The following is a 12566-nucleotide window of genomic DNA, read 5'->3' on the forward strand; positions in this document are numbered from 1 at the left end:
GCCCAAACCCTGAACCTGAACCCTGAACCACGTGGAACGTGAAAGGGGTTCACTACAAACTGGCGCCTTCGACCTGGGACCTCTGGAGGGGATGATATTTTCGCCTAGAGCGAAGAAAGGAAGAATACACCGAAAAGGTGGGGGAAAAAATACACCGAAAAGGTGGGGGAAAGATCACCATATAGGTGAGGGAAATTCACTGCACGCAAAACCCAGGATCAGCTGCAGAAGTCGAGATCTGATCTCAGTTGTGTCATAGACAGTTAAGACTTAATAGTTAAGGGGAGAAACCAAGATGGCGGCATAGGTAAGCACCTAAACCAGCCGTGGGCAAACTACGGCCCGCAGGCCGGATCCTGCTGTTCTACCGGTTCTCTTGCTCTCCCCTCCGCTCCTTTACTTTGAATTTATATTAGTTCACACAAACACTCCATCCATGCTTTTGTTCTGGCCCTCCGGTCCAGTTTAAGAACCCATTGTGGCCCTCTGTCAAAAGGTTTGCCCACCCCTGACCTAAACTGCTGCCCTGCACAACAATTTCAAAACTACAACTAAAAGATAGAACGGACACCATCCAGAACCACAGGAAAGCTGGCTGAGTGGCAATTCTACTAGAAGGAAAGAGAAAAGCTCACGGAGAAGGAGCGGCAAAGAGCTGAGATACGGAGACACGCACGCAGAGAGGAAGGGCGGCGGAGTGCCTGGCTGGCTTTCTCTGGTGGGAGGGGAAAGAAGCCCCCGACTGCACTGAACCCCAGTTCCGACTGCACTGAACCTCAGTTCCGGGCAAAACCCTGTGGACCCAGGCTCATACAGGAGGAGTTTGGACTGTCAGGTAGAGAGAAAGGCACACAGAGACTCGGAGACTCAGGGGAGCCGCGGCGGCAGGGGTCTGGAGGCGCAAGTGTGCACAAAGACTGACTGTGGAGGTTACCATAGGCTATCCCTAGCGGAAGGGAGTCAGAAGCTCCTGACGGCACTGAAACCCAGTTCCAACTGCCCTGAACTGCAGTTCCGGATGAGCCCCTGGGGACCCACGCTCTTGTGGGTGGGAATCTGGACTGTAAGGCGGAAACTCGGGAACTGCGGAAGGCAGAGGTCTGGAGACTCGCGTGCAAGGGCAGGGTTGATGGGAAGCCAAGACTGTCTGCCCCTCCCTGAGACTTCACCCCTTCCAAGCTGAGCACAGAGGCTTTTGCAATCTGGCAAGGCTAATCCTATAAGGCTGTCTCCAGCACCGAAAATCTCCCAGTGTAGACACAGCTGATCCTCACAGCCAACTGGCCTGCAAGTCAATTCCTCCCAGTGATACCAACAACAATCAAGACTTAGCTACAACAAGGCTGTACACACAGTCCACAAAGCGGTGCACCAAGAGTGTCCACCTCAGGTTAACTGGGGAGGCCGATCCACTGGGCCATATAAGAAACCTAGCACACAACTCAGGGAAGCAGTGAAAAATGGGGAGATGAAGAAACAGATCACAAACGAAAGAAATGGAGGAAAACAAACGACTGGATATAGTATTCAAAACCATGGTTATAAGGCTCTTCAAGAATATCCTAGAAAAGGCCGATAAATATAATGAGACCCTTGAAAATATGAAAAAGGACCAACTAGAAATTAAACATACACTGACTGAAATAAAAAATATTATACAGAGACCCAACAGCAGACTAGAGGAACGCAAGGATCAAGTCAAAGATTTGAAATACAAAGAAGCAAAAAACACTCAACCGGAAAAGCAAAAAAAAGAAAAAAGAATTTAAAAAGTTGAAGATAGTATAAGAAGCCTCTGGGACAACTTCAAGCGTACCAACATCAGAATTATGGGGGTGCCAGAAGAAGAGAGAGAGCAAGATACTGAAAACCTATTGGAAGAAATAATGACAGAAAACTTCCCCCACCTGGTGAAAGAAATAGACTTACAAGTCCAGGAAGCGCACAGAACCCCAAACAAAAGGAATCCAAAGAGGACCACACCAAGACACATTGTAATTAAAATGCCAAGAGCAAAAGACAAAGAGAGAATATTAAAAGCAGCAAGAGAAAAACAGTTAGTTACCTACAAGGGAGCACCCATACGGCAGCTGATTTCTCAACAGAAACTATGCAGGCCAGACGGGAGTGGCAAGAAATTTTCAAAGTGATGAATAGCAAGAACCTACAACCAAGATTACTCTACCCAGCAAAGCTATCATTCAGAATTGATAAAGAGCTTCACAGATAAGAAAAAGCTAAAGGAGTTCATCACCACCAAACCAGTATTATATGAAATGCTGAAAGGTATTCTTTAAGAAGAGGAAGAAGAAGAAAAAGGTAAAGATAAAAATCATGAACAACAAATACATATCTATCAGCAAGTGAACCTAAAATTCAAGTGAATTAAAAACCTGAGGAAGAGAATAATCTGGTGAATATAATAGAATCAGGGGCATAGAAAGGGAGTGGACTGATAATTCTCAGGGGGAAAGGGGTATGGAGGGTGCAGGAAGAGACTGGACAAAAATCGTACACCTATGGATGAGGACAGTGGGGGGGGGGGAGGTAAGGGCAAAGGGTGGGGTGGGAACTGGGTGGAGGGGAGCTATTGGGGGAAAAAGGAGAAACAATTGTAATAATCTGAACAATAAAGATTTATTAAATTAAAAAAAAAAAGAGTGCTGTCATGGCTCATCTGTTGTATGTTATTTGTTGTGCTTGTGTTGTGCCTCCCCTGAAAGAATGAAAGTGTCTCTAGAAAAATCCACAACCATTCTGAGGAATGGCACATTCCTGACCTCAAAATGTACCTCCCTCTTCCCACATTTTGCTGGTCAGTTCACTTCCCTAATGTACTTTGACATGGAGACACCATTTGAGTCGCCTGTATCTAAGTTTTCCTCTGACTCAAGTGGATAAATTGTCCATATTCCAATCTAAGGCCAATCCTCCTACTTGTGTGTGGGGGTCTACTTCTCTTTCAATTTCTCATGAGCTTCACTTTTCCAACTGTCCCTTCTGTGTTTTATATATAAAATATTTGTTCATCCATTAGATCCCATCTTATTATATGCTATAATATTTCATCTTTATCAAACCGTCACTCTTTTTTGAAAATTTTATTGTTTAAGGTATTACAAATAGTAGTACATATGTCTCTTTTTTTTCCCCCACTGACCTCCCCCCGGCCTCCCCTACCCCACAGCACTTGCCCTCGTCCCCCGCTCCCAGTGTCTTGGGTCTGTTGGTTGTGCTTATATATATGCATACAAGTCCTTTGGTTGATCTTTTACCCCCTTAACCCTCCCCTACCTTCCCGCTGTAGTTTGACAGTCTATTCGATGCTTCTTTACCTCTGTCTACTTTTGTTCAACAGTTTGTAATTTTCTTTATTATCCATAAATGAGTGAGATCATGTGATATTTATCTTTCACTGACTGGCTTATTTCACTTAGGATAATGCTCTCCAGATCCATCCATGCTGTTGCAAATGGTAAGAATTTTTTTTTTTTTTTTTTTTTACAGCAGCATAGTATTCAAGTGTGTAGATGTACCACAGTTTTCTAATCCATTCATCTTCTGATGGGCATTTAGGCTGTTTCCAAATCTTAGCTAGTGTAAATTGCGCTGCTATGAACATAGGGGTGCATATATCCTTTCTGATTGGTATTTCTGTTTTCTTGGGATATATTCCTAGAAGTGGTATTCCTGGGTCAAATGGCAGTTCCATTTTTAATTTTTTGAGGAAATGCCATACTGTTTTCCAAAGTGGCTGCACCAGTCTGCATTCCCACCAGAAGTGAAGAAGGGTTCCTTTTTCTCCGCATCCTCGCCAGCACTTGACATTTGTTGATTTGTTGATGATAACTGTTCTGACAGGTGTGAGATGGTACCTCATTGTTCTTTTGATTTGCATCTTTTGGATGATTAGTGCCTTTGAGCATATTTTCATATGTCTCTTGGCTTTCTGAATGTCCTCTTTCAAAAAGTGTCTATTTAGGTCCTTTGCCCATTGTTTGATTGGATTGTTTATCTTTCTTTTGTTAAGTTGTATAAGTTCCTTGTAAATGTTGGAGATTAAACTCTTATCGGAGATAACATTGGCAAATATGTTCTCCCATGCAGTGGCCTTTCTTGTTGTTTTGTTGATGGTTTCTTTTGCTGTGCAGAAGCTTTTTATTTTGATGTAGTCCCATTTGTTTATTTTCTCTTTAGTTTCAATTGCCCTAGGACAGTGGTTCTCAACCTTTCTAATGCCGCGACCCTTTAATACAGTTCCTCATGTTGTGGTGACCCCCAACAATAAAATTATTTTCGTTGCTTAGGCTCTACAGCAGCGGTTGTGGTGACCCCCATGTTGTGGTGACCCCCAACAATAAAATTATTTTCGTTGCTTAGGCTCTACAGCAGCGGTTCTCAACCTGTGGGTCGCGACTCAGTGTGTGTGTGTGTGTGTGTGTGTGTATATATATATATATATATATATATACTGTGCTTATAAAAACATCTAACATGACAAGAGAAAGCAATAAAAATTGTGTCTGTTCTGAAAAAAATTTATGAATAAACCATAGGTTCTTATTTTAGGTGCCTTTTTATATAAAATATGAATATTTTAGTGTAGACTCTCAATAGTTGAAGGATTTGATGTACTGATATTAATTTGTTTCAACTGTTTTAGTTTACCTGTAAAGAGATTCCTATCTGTGAGCTTTTGTTAAATCAAGACACATCAGTTACCTGAAAGTTGGGATCCTTTCCAATTATTTTTTATTTTTTAAATATATTTTTATTTATTTAGGAGAGGGAGGGAGAGGGAGAGAGAGACATAAACATCAATAATGAGAGAAAATTATTGATTGGCTGCCTCTTGCATGCCCCACACTGGGGATTGAGCCCATAACCTAGGCATGTGCCCTGACCCGGAATGGAACTATACCTCCTTGTTCATAGGTCAGTGCTCAACCACTGAGCCATGCTGGCCTGATCATTCTAATTTTTTAAAAAATATATTTTATTGATTTTTACAGAGAGGAAGGGAGAGGGATAGAGAGTTAGAAACATCAATGAGAGAGAAACATTGATCAGCTGCCTCCTGCACACCTCCTACTGGGGATGTGCCCGCAACCAAGGTACGTGCCCTTGACCAGAATCGAACCTGGGACCCTTCAGTCCACAGGCCGACGCTCTATCCACTGAGCCAAACTGGTTTCGGCTGATCATTCTAATTTTTAAAAGGAAAGGATTCATTGGTAACCTTTGCTTTGTTTGGCATATTTATGTGATTTTCTTTAGTTCTACAATGACCTAATTTATCCACAGAACTATGAAGGATGGCTTTGAGTGGATAAGTGGTCAGTGGAGGGCACCGGGAGAGCCTTTCCTACTGTTCCCTGGCACTGATACTCTGTCTTTTTTTCAGTCCTATGAAATTGTCTGCACTACTACCCAACTCTTGATTATTAGGTGACTAAAAATGCATTAGTAGGAGAAATGTTGTGGTTTCAGAGTTTATTCCTTTTATCTCCTACAAGATTTCTTTCCATTTCCCCACTAATGCATGAGTACCTCCAGAATTTGGTATTCTGAGAACATGTTCCATGAATAAACAAACACATTTCTCACTCTCACAGTACCATTTAGAAATCTCACTCAACGCAGCAATGCTTACATATCCCTGTTCTGTAGAAAACAGCCGTTTGATGGTCTGTTTCAGACAGAGTTTCCCCGTAGGTTTTCTTCATGAGTATCCTCAAAGAGAACCCATGTTTCATTCAGTAGAGTGGAGGATGCTGTGCTGGATCAATTTTAAGAGCTTCACTGGAGCTGTGAGAGCTGAACTAAATAGGCATATGGAAGAGCAAGATCATTCAGTGGAAACAAGACTATGATGAAGAGCCCAGAGTCTGAAGTGGCCATGGTATGAAATGAGCACAGAGGTTCTCCTGTTAGGTGGACTGATCTGAGGAAATGCTTATTTTCAAAAGTCATAGGAGACAGTGGTTGAAATGGATAAGACCACCCAATTGTCACAGGACATTAATGCAACAGCAAGTTTAAATTGTCTACTCTAGATAACGAACATTAGAGAGCCCGGTTGGATGATAGCAATGAAAGAGGCATGAGGTTGTAATCACTTGGTCTGTCAAGATTCAACCTCTGATGTTCTCTTCTTAAATAATTTTAAATATGTTTTCTAACTGGTAAAGGAGCCACCATGACTTTGTCATTTACAAATTGATTCAAGAACTTCATATCATAATTTATTTCGTTCTAGCACAACCTTATGCAAGACTTCCATAATTTTATTAAATAACAAAAGTGATATTGAATCTTTCTTAGAAATTCTTTAAAGAGTCAGCATTTTGCAAACATTCTTGACCAAAGTCTGCTCTTGCTTTTGAGAAAACATGTCAATTTTTTGCCCAGTGGAATACCAAAATTCTATTCTGAAATTAAGCTTGTAAACATAACAAGTTTAAATAATGTAAATTTTGCTCTAACCACTTTGGATCAGTGGTTAGAGCATCAGCCTAAGGACTGAGCCCAGAGGGCAGGTACCTCTGGCCCTGATCCAGGTGCATATAGGAATGCAGGGATGCAACCAATGTCTGTCTCTCTCTCTCTTTCTCTCTCTCTCTCTCTCTCTCTCTCTCTCTCTCTCTCTCTCTCTCTCTTCCTGTCCTCCTTCCATCCACTCTCTCTAAATATCACTGGAAAAAATATCCTTGGGTAAGGATTAACAACAATAAAAAAAGTAATTTTTTAAATAAAAATGTTTGCAACCTCATAAGGTAAACCTTTAGCAGAAGTGCATCCTATCCTAAGGTTGGCTCTGGTTAAACCCTTCCTTTGGTCAACATTTACTGAGCACTAGAGACGGAGCCCTCAAAGCTGAACAAGATACAAACCTGCCCCTCCATGATGTCAGAATGGAATGGGGAAAGGACACTTTCACTAACAATGACTGATAATGACACAGTGTGGTAGGTTCATAATAGAGAGCAGCATCCATTTGTAAGGCTTTTGTTTCATTAGAGTCAGTGAGGGAAAAGCCATGTTCTGGGCAAGTAAGAACATGTCAGTTGTCTTCCTGGTCACTTTTTTTTTTTTTTTTTTTTTTTACTGAAGGAAAAGGCTCATGAGGCAGTGGAAAAGGTACATTCAGTCATAGCTGGGATGGGATGCAGGTTCCACCTTTTACCAGCTCTAGAGCAAAACTCTGTCTTTGTTTCCTCATGTGGAAGAAGATGGTATAATAGGGTGAATGGGAGGGTTAAATTAAGATAACGTAAAATATTTAGAATAGTGTCTTGCACAGAATTGATAATGTTATTATTTTACATGCTTTGTGCTCTCCTTACAGACAATTAATTATCCTCCAATGCTCTGTTCCTTTAAATTATCAGTCAATGATATATTAACTTAATAATGGAAATAAGAAATAGCCGTAGCCAGTTTGGCTCAGTGGATAGCACATCAGCCCACAGACTGAAGGATGGCAGGTTGGATTCCATTCAAAGGGATGTACCTCGGTTGTAGGCCCAATCCCCGACCCTGGTCTCCCCATAATAGATGTGTTTCTCTCACATCGATGTTTCTCACTCTGTCTCTCCCCATTCCTTCCACTCTCTAAAAATCGGTGAAAAAAATGACTTCAGATGAGAACTAACAAAAAAATAAAAGAATGGAAATGAGAAATAAATATAATACATAAACTAAAAAACCAGAATAAAAGGAAAAATGAATGCTTCCAACTAGACTTAGCACTGGACAAGCTTGCCTCTTGCCTAGGTTGCTTACTCTCTCCCATGTACTTAGAAACAAGGTGATCACACCATTCTGGGTGAGATAGAGCCCTTCCAGAGAGTCCCAAATCTAAAGGAGACCTAGTTCATAGGCCACAAAAAGGAGACCTAGTTTATGTGCCTTATCTGAACACTGTTATTTACTTTTTTTAAAATATTTTTTATTGATTCAGAGAGGAAGGCAAAGGGAGAGAAAAAAAAAAGAGAGAGAACCATTGGTTGACTGCCCCCTGTATGCCCCCCACTGGGGATCAAGCCCCAACTCTAGCATATGCCCCGACCTAGAATCCAACCGTGAACTCGTGATTCATGGATTGACACTCAAGCACTAAGCCACATGGACCAGACTTATTTTCAGTTGAAAATCTTTTTATTTAATGAATATATTTCACCAGTTAAATAAGAACAACAAACCAAATAAACAACCTTCCTGATATAATGTGTAGTTGTGATTGGGATGAAAAACCTGAAACAAATATATATGTCAAACAAAGATGATTAGAAGGTGACATTCTCTGAAAAACTGGTAACTCAAAAAAGTCCCAATTAAGACAAGACATTGATAGGAATGGTCCATGAGAAAAGTTCATTTAAATGGTTTCATGAAAGGTGAAAATGGGAAAAAGTAGTAAAAGTCTTAAAATGATTTCACATATACATATGTAATTAATTAGCAAAAGACAGAAGAAAATCATCCCTCCTCCCACATTAGTACATTTCTACAGTCTTTAGAGTCCTGATCAGAGCCACTGCTGCTGTCAATGCCCACTTCACATTTGCCCTACTGAGCCTCCTTCCACCAAGTGTATGAAGTGTTTGCTATAAAAGACTTCTTCCTATCACTACTCATTTTCTGCTTTGGGTTTTTCCTGTCTTACTGCCTTCTTCGTCTTGTTCTGTAACTGCTTCTCCACTTTCTTCTGGAACCTTGTGTGACCATAGAACACAATTCTTTCCAGCCCCAACACCAGCACCAAAAAGTATACCAAAAAGCATTGCAAAAAAACAACAACAGCAACAGCAAATGGAAACCGAAAAAATTACCATGAAAATAACAAGAGGGAGTATGTACTCAATCTGATCCCTGGTTTTCCTTTCATTTCTATTCTCTCCTTTGCCAAAATTACCATGATCAACACTATGACTTTTCCTTTCATCCTCACTTAGATCTTCATCCTCTGTTTTGCCAGGGGAACCACTGTCCATACTACCCCCATTTCCTGAGGTTCTGCAGTCGGGGGGTGCATAGCCAGCCTCACAGTGGCAGTGCCTTAAATTGTTACAAACTCCTCTCCCGTTGCACATTTCTGCTGGTTTGCAGTCATAGTTGAGCACAGCATGATCGGTGCAGGAGTAATCCATGCAGACTTTGTTTGGGGCACAAGCAGTGCCAGAGTGCACATCTCCCTCATCAGGGATATCAGTAATGTTATAGACATCCAAGCTCCAGCAGAAGTCCTCTTCATAAGGAATCTGGATCAGTGTGTGATGGGGTTTGATGGCTGGGACGCGTCTAATATTTGTACATATAATTTTCCCACAAAATATATTATCATCAAAACACTTAACATATCTTGACATTGCTGAGGTGGGACGGCCACAGTTTCCAAACCGGTCCCCTTTGCTGTTTATTGAAATGTAACAGTTTTCTGGGGCAGACTGTGCAGTGTCCCCATACATAGCCATGCATTGATTATCAAGATTTCTGCATTGACCCCCAACACAGTGGTGCAGTCTACCGCAGGACGTCCCATCTTGCTTATAGGTGTCTGTGGGGCACTCTGCAGAGATACCATCACAATACTCTGGGAGGTCACACTCTCCCAAAGCAGAACGGCACACGAATCCCTTATTTCTCAATCGGCAACCAAAACAGCAGAGTCCATCACTGCATTCTGCACTCCCCTTCAGGCTACATGTTTGGTCACAGCACGGGTCAGTGTAACAGGCAGAACCACAGTCACACTGCTCCTCACCCTCCACTACACCATTTCCACAGTAGGAATCCCTACGCAAGCGGCCTTTGTGCCGCTGAGGGTTGTTAAATAGGCAGGCCCCTCTGTGTTCCTGGAGGAACTGGTAGAAGTCGTCAGAGCTACAGTTGCTGAAGCCACTTTCTTTGGTGATATTGTCACGCATGAGGCAGAGGTGTTTGTCTTTACAAATGCAGGCTGAGTGGTCGTGCCGAATACCCAAGTTGTGCCCAAGCTCATGGACCATGAGCGCTGCAAACAGGAGGACATCTTCATGATGGAAGGATTCAACAGCTGCTGCAAAACCACTTGAACAGGCACCATTGAGAAATGCCTGTCCCATACCCTGCTCAGGATGCTGTCCGACAATCATGTGGGCAACATCATGCTTCACACGAGGGAGGAGCTTCTCTTGTCTCCAGCTGTTGAAATTCCCAAGTGTAACTTGCAGGTCCACTGGGACCTCTACGAGGTCCCCCTCGGTCCAAATCTCCATTCCAGCCAGCACCACCTCTGTGTTTATTCCCCTAGTGAAGCTGTTGGCCAGGGCAATGATGTCCATCACTCTCTGGACCGTCTCATTGACGTTACTGCCCCACATTTGGAACCGCTGGTTGTTGACCACAACAAACATCTCCACGTACTTGGTGAGTGACCACAAGTAGGACAGCTCCTGTGGACCGCCAGGCTTCCTGCTCCCTTGTTGTCGGCTGGCGGACACCACTGGGCTGTCTTGGGAAGTGACACTGCAGGAGACTGGTGCGTGATGGGCCATGGTGTACAACACATGTTCAAACCGTTCTGAAGAGTCCATGGGCTCGATGCCATAGGATTTTCCCTCCTTAATCAGGATGCCCCTGAGGCCTGAACAGGTGTTGACGGAAACAAAAGAACCCGGGACTCCTTCTATGTAGCCTTCATAGTGACAGTCATGTGAGATGAAAGGCATTTCTTGTCCCAGGATGCCATTGTGGTAGCTGAAGACTGGAAAGTTCTTGATAAAATAGTCTGTCTTCACTTTCAGGTGAATCAGCTGTTTCTGGCCCTGCATACATATCACATAAGATGCCTCTTCCACTGGGTCTTGCCTTCCCTCAACGGTCAGAGCCTTGGGGATGACTATTTCATAGGATGAGGAATATACTGATCCCAGGTCACAGCACAAGCTTGGCAAGAAACTCAGTACCAACACCAACACCATCCCCAACCTGACCCGTGAAGATCCTGGCAGCAGTACCAGTGCCAATCCCTTCATCTGTGGAGCCCAATTGTGAAGCACTCTGCTAGTCTCATATATAACGTCATGATTCTTCTGTAGGGAAGGCAAGGAGGAGGCAGAGTCCCTCACAACGGTAGCCACTGACATGGCCCCAGTGAATTAGTGGCTGATGCAGGACTTGTGTCCATGAGCAGAAGCACTTCTTGACATGCAGACCCTTAGAGTCTGGGATTAGCTTCAGGTGTCTGCTGGCTGCATTAAGGGTGGGTACTGCCTACCTCTGGCTGTGTCCTTTCTAGTCTCTCTGACCTCTCTGTTATCCTTCAGATAGTGTCCTTTCTGTGGCTTAGTTCCATATCATTAGCTTCAGTGATCCTTGGCTACAGTCCTTTGATATTGTGGTGATGTAATAAAAAAGAAGGACTGCAAACTGTAAAGTGCAAGATTGTACCCTGAGAGAGGAAACAAAACCTCGGTGCCTTCTCCAACTGTGCCACACGGAACACCCCCCAACTACTGTGTCCGTTGCTCAGCCAACTCCTAATGTTCCAGACCAGGAGGCTTGGAGATCATTGGTGGGCACACTCCACTGCCCATTTCCCCTCTTCTAAAACTCTTGCTCTGTAACACATGGGCATCAAACTTAAGCTGTTCTTGATCCCTCAATGATGCCTTATAGTAATACGCTCATCTCTCAGGCCAGTCTGTTAGATAGGCAAGGGACTGGCTTTCCTGTGCCCCAGAATAGACCTAAATGGGCTGGTGACCATGGGGCAAGGGACAATACTTCAATTTTTTAATCTCATCAAAATTCAGTCTCTCAAGTTCTGTTTATAACACTGCCAAAAAATGTGTATGGGAGATGGCAACAGAGCAGCCTTATTTTATGTATGATTTTCGTGGGCACCGTTGGCTGGTAAATCCAGGCCCACACCCTTCTGTGGATGGCTTGGTCATGTTGGTACCCTAAAATTAAGCCAATTGAAGTTAGGTATCCCAAAAGTCTCCCTTGTGTTAGAAAATGTTCTACAATAGCCTAGCCAGTGGTCGGCAAACTGCGGCTCGGGAGCCACATGCGGCTCACGAGCCGTGGTTTGCTGCTCTGTTGACTAATGAGTTTGCCAACCACTGCCTTAGGTAAAAACACTTAAAAAACATTTTAATAATGTACTAATGTCTTTAACCTGAAGTCAAAACTTCTGGGTAAGGGTAATGCCTTACAGCAGTGGTCGGCAAACTCATTAGTCAACAGAGCGGCAAACTGCGGCTCACGAGCCACAGTTTGCCGACCACTGGCCTAGCGGGTTTGGCTCAGTGAATAGAGGGTCAGCCTGCAGACCGAAGGGTCCCAGGTTTGATTCTAGTGGGGTACCTACCTCAGTTACAGGATCCTCCCTGGCTCAGGCTCTGGTCTGAGCTTGTGTAGGAGGCAACCAATCGATATGTTTCTCTTACATCGATAATTCTGTCTTTCCATCTCTCTTCCTCTCTCCTAAAAAAAAAAAAAAATCAATGGAAAAATATCCTCGGATGAAAATTAAAAAAAGAAAGATAGAAAGCAAGAAAGAAAATTACCTACATGTA

At 43.1% G+C, this 12566-nt stretch overlaps 1 pseudogene across 1 annotated transcript; it reads right to left on the bottom strand.

The window, feature by feature from the left end:
* Positions 1-8632: 8632 nt before the first annotated feature.
* LOC308238201 (disintegrin and metalloproteinase domain-containing protein 1-like) lies at positions 8633-11129 on the bottom strand (annotated as a pseudogene). Its single transcript has one exon. The product of its transcript is annotated as a disintegrin and metalloproteinase domain-containing protein 1-like (transcript).
* Between the last annotated feature and the right edge of the window lie 1437 nt (positions 11130-12566).

Source organism: Plecotus auritus (assembly GCF_963455305.1).
Source record: "Plecotus auritus genome assembly, chromosome: 13".
Lineage (NCBI taxonomy): Eukaryota > Metazoa > Chordata > Mammalia > Chiroptera > Vespertilionidae > Plecotus > Plecotus auritus.